Here is a 4,965-nt window from a genome sequence, read left to right as displayed (position 1 = left end):
AACAGAACCAACTAAAATAAAAAGGGTAATGTTAGAGTATTATGAAAAACTATACTCAAACAAATATGAAAACCTAGAGGAAATGGACAAATACTTAGAAATGCACAACCTCCCTAAATTTACACAAACTGAAATCGAACACCTGAACAGATCCATTACAAAAGAAGAAATTAAAAAGGTAATACAGCAACTTCCAAGCAAAAAAAGCCACAGGCCAGATGGTTTAATAGTGAATTTTATCAAACATTCAGAGAAGAACTGTCACCAATTCGAAATAAACTATTTCAGAAAATAGAAAAAGTTGAAATTTTCCCAGACTCATTCTATGAAGCAAACATCTCCTTGATTCCAAAGCCAGGAAAGGACACCAAATAGAAAATTTTAGGCCATTATGTCTCATGAACATAGATGCAAAAATCTTGAATAAAATCCTGGCCAATAGAATCCAATGATACATCAAAGAAATAGTTACCATGACGAAGTGGGATTCATAACATGTATGCAAGGATGGTTCAACTTAGGGAAAACAATTAATGTAATTCATCACATTAACAAAGCCAAGAACAAGAACCACATGCTCCTATCAATTGATGCAGAAAAGGCCTTTGACAAAATCCAACACCCTTTCCTGATTAAAACACTCAACAAAATAGGATTAGAGGGGAATTTCTTCAACATAGTAAAAAGTATTTATGTAAACCCAACAGCCAACATTGTTCAATGGAGAGAGGTTAAAGGCATTCCCCTAAAGAACAGGAACTAGGCAAGGATGCCCACTATCACCTCTCCTATTCAATATTGTATTGGAAGTCTTAGCAATAGGAATAAGACAACAGAAGGAAATAAGAGGAATCCAAATTGGCAAAGAGGAGGTAAAATCTTAGCTGAAAGCAGGGAATACCAGAGGAATGTATATCTGTGTTTCATTGACTATGCAAAGGCTTTTGACTGTGTGGATCATAACAAACTGGCTGACTCTGAGAAAAGTGGAAATCCCAGAACACTTGATCATGCTAATGAGAAACCTATACTTGGACCAAGAGGCAGTCAATCGCCAGAACAGAGCCAGGAAACACTGCATGGTTCAAAATGGGGAAGGGCGTATGCCAGGGATGTGTCCTGTCTCCATACCTTTTCAACCTGCATGCAGAACACATTACCTGAGAGGCTGGGCTCTATGAGGAGAAGTGTGGGGTCAAGATCGGTGGAAGATCTATCAACAATCTGTGTAACACAGATAACACAACCCTGCTTGCTGAAACTGAGGAAAACCTAAAATGCTTGCTTTCAGATGGTCAAGGACTGCAACCTCCAATATGGATTGAGGCTCAATGTCAAGAAGACAAAGATTCTCACCACTGGACCAATTGCAGCATCCAGATGGATGGTGAAGAAATTGAGATTATTCACACCTTTAGTTTGCTTGGCTCCACAGTCAACACTGTTGGCACTAGAAGCCAGGAAATTAAAAGAGGTATTGCCATGGGAAAGTCTACTGTTCAGGACTTCTCCAGGGTCCTGAAGAACAATGGTATCTCTCTGGAGACTAAGGTGTGTCTGATACAGATCATGGTCTTTGCTATCACTTGTTATGCATCAGAGAGTTGGACAATGACTAAGGAGGACAGAAGGAGAACTGATGCCTTTGGGCTGTGCTGCTGGAGAAGAGTATTGAGGGTACCACGGACTGCTAGGAAAACCAACAGATTCATCCTGGAGAGGGTTAAACTGGGCGGCCCCCTGGAGGCAAGGATTCTGAGGCTCCATCTAACATATTTTGGACATGTTTGAAGGAGGGACTGGTCCTTGGAGAGGAACATCATGCTTTGTAGGGTGGAGAGACAGTGTAGGAGGGGAATGCCCTCTATGAGGTGGAATGATTCAGTGACTGGGGTAATTGGAATGGGACTGTCAGAGACAGTGTGATTGGCACAGGAAGAGCAGAATTTAGGGCTGTTGTACATAGGGTTGATACAAATCGCAAGCAACTCGACGACACATAACAACAACAACATGTAGAGATATGGTAGTATAATTAGAAAACCCTAAAGCCTTATCAAGAAATCCATTGGACACAGTGGACCAATTCAGCAAAGTGGCAGAATACAAGATCAACATAAAAAAAAAAATCAGTTGGATTTCTCTACAGTGAAGAAGTGAATACAGAGATGGAACTAAGAAAAACAATACCATTCAAAACAGCTAATCACAAGATTAAATACTTGGGGGTAAATCCAAGCAGAAGCACAAAGGATCTACTCAAAGAAAATTACAAAACATTACTACAAGAAACCAAAAGAGACCTGGAGAAATAGAAGAATATCCCTTGCTCATGGATAGAAAGACTCATTGTGAAAATTGCAATACTACCAAAGGCAATTTACACGTTTATTGCAATCCCAGTACAAATACCAATCCCATTCTTCAAAGAGATGGAAAAGGCAGTCTCCAGTTTCATTTGGAATGGAAAGACCTTGAATAAGGAAAGCACTCCTTAAAAATAGAAGAAAGGTGGGAGGCATATCACTCCCTGATTTCAAATCCTACCACACTGCAGTGGTGGTAAAGACAGAATGGTACCGGTACAATGATATACACATAGATCAATGGAAGAGAATTGAGAACACAGAAATCAGCCCACCTACCTATGGTCAACTGATTTTTGACAAGGGTTGAAATGATTTAAGTGGAGAAAAGACAGCCTTTTTAACAAATATTGTTGGCAAAATTGGAAAAGTATCTGCAAAAGAATCAAGCAAGATCCACACCTCACTACATATACAAAAACTACCTCAAGGTGGATCATAGACCTAGGACTAAAACCCAGGATTTATTAAAGAAAAGTTTGGAAGAATGCTATAAATCCTAATCCACAACATAAACAGTCTTTCAAGTATCCTGAAAAACCTACAACCAGGAGAAGATAAAATAGATGAATGGGATCTTCTAAGAATCAAATCCCTATGCATATCCAAAAACTTCTCCAACAGGGTAAAAATGGAAGCCACGAACTGGGAAATAGTACTTGGTAATGACACGTCAGATAAGGGACTTACATCTAGAATTTATAAAATACTTGAGCACCACAACAAGATAAAGGTCAATAATCCAATAGAAAAATGGGCACAGGATATGAACAGACACTTCACCAAAGAAGACATTCAGATGGCCAACAAGCACATGAAGAAATGTTCAAAATCCCTAGCTCTAAGAGAGATGCAAATCAAAACAACTATGAGATATCATCTCACCCCGGTAAGAATGGCAAAATTTGGTGCGGGGATGACCACGGAGCCGGGCGGCGCTGGCTCGCGGTTCCTGGGGCCGGGTCTCAGGTGTGAGACATGGCCCAGGGTCCCAGCCCGCTAGGTCGGCCTCGCTCCAAAATGGTCGCCATGCCCAAGAGAGGGAAGCGACTCAAGTTTCGGGCCCACGATGCGTGCTCCGGTCGAGTGACTGTGGCGGATTATGCCAACTCGGGTCCGGCCGTCGTGAAGTCTGGATGGGTCAAGAAAGCCGTCGCCAACACTGTTCAGAAGGAAGTAAAATCTCTTTGTGGCTTGGAAGCCTCTCAGGTTCCTGCAGAGGAAGCTCTTTCTGGAGCCGGTGAGCCCTGTGACATCATTGACAGCAGTGATGAAATGGATGCCCAGGAGGAGAGTATTTATGAGAGAACTGTTACCAGATAAAAGAAAAGCAAGAGGCACAAAGAAGATGTAGACAGGGCTGGAGGAGAAGAGTATCCCATGGATATTTGGCTCTTGCTGGCTTCCTACATCCGTCCTGAGGACATTGTGAATTTTCCCCTGATCTGTAAGAATGCCTGGACCGTCACTTGCACTGCTGCCTTTTGGACCAGATTGTATCGAAGTCACTACACGCTGGATGCCTCTTTGCCTTTGCGCCTGCGACCAGAGTCAATGGAGAAGCTGCGTTGTCTCCGGGCATGTGTGATCCGATCTCTGTATCATATGTATGAGCCATTTGTTGCTCGAATCTCCAAGAATCCAGCCATTCCAGAAAGCACTCCCAACACACTAAAGAATTCCAAATGCTTACTTTTCTGGTGTCGAAAGATTGTTGGGAATAGAAAGGAACCAATGTGGGAATTCAACTTCAAGTTCAAAAAACAGCACCCTAGATTAAAGAACAAGTGTACGGGAGGATTGCAGGCTCCCATTCAGTATGAAGAGCTTCATACCAACCCAGACCAGGACTGCTGCCTCCTGCAGGTCACCACCCTCAATTTCATCTTTATTCCAATAGTCATGGGAATGTATTTACCCTGCTTACTATCAACGTGAGCACGGACATGCGGCACCATCGAGTGAGACTGGTGTTCCAGGATTCTCCTATCCACGGTGGTCGGAAACTTCGCAGTGAACAGGGCGTGCAAGTCATCCTGGACCCTGTGAACAGTGTGCGGCTCTTTGACTGGTGGCACCCTCAGTTTCCATTCTCCCTCAGAGCATAGTTACTGCTTCCTATCCCTAGGGGCTGCCCTGAGCGAGGCCAGTCCATTAGTAATCAGATTCCAGGTTGGCAGCTGATGGTGCATCTGATTAGTAATGCACATGCTCTTCAGGTTCCAGGGGCTCTGTTAGGGGAAGGAGAGGGATTGAATCAAGAAGAAAATGGACTTTAAAAACATATCTTCATGTAAAACTTGCATTTAAAGGGAGAAACCTGGTCCTGCTTTTATGTTAAAACCTCATTTGATGCTACTTAGCTTGTTGTTCTTGTTTCTATCTAAATAGAAATGGATGGTCTTGCTCTAGGTAAAGATTAAATTCTTGCCTCTCTAAACAAGGAAGTTTCAGCATGGGTCAGAGGAACTTCAGAGGCCTAAAGTTGTTGCTATTGTTGCTTCTAATTTAGCTGCCCTTCAGACCCAAGTGAGTCTCCCTTCATCCTTCTCCAGAAATAAAGTAGGTGATAGAGTTTTCAGAATCTTATAAAATTGAC

At 42.4% G+C, this 4,965-nt stretch overlaps 1 pseudogene; it reads left to right on the top strand.

Moving 5' to 3' along the window:
- Window positions 1–3,344: 3,344 nt before the first annotated feature.
- LOC102871431 lies at window positions 3,345–4,474 on the top strand (annotated as a pseudogene).
- The last annotated feature ends 491 nt before the right edge of the window (window positions 4,475–4,965 follow it).

The sequence above is a fragment of the Elephantulus edwardii genome, unplaced genomic scaffold (genome assembly GCF_000299155.1).
Source record: "Elephantulus edwardii isolate Elephantulus edwardi_28Jun2011 unplaced genomic scaffold, EleEdw1.0 scaffold00204, whole genome shotgun sequence".
Classification (NCBI taxonomy): domain Eukaryota; kingdom Metazoa; phylum Chordata; class Mammalia; order Macroscelidea; family Macroscelididae; genus Elephantulus; species Elephantulus edwardii.
This window is presented reverse-complemented; position numbering and strand designations above follow the sequence as displayed.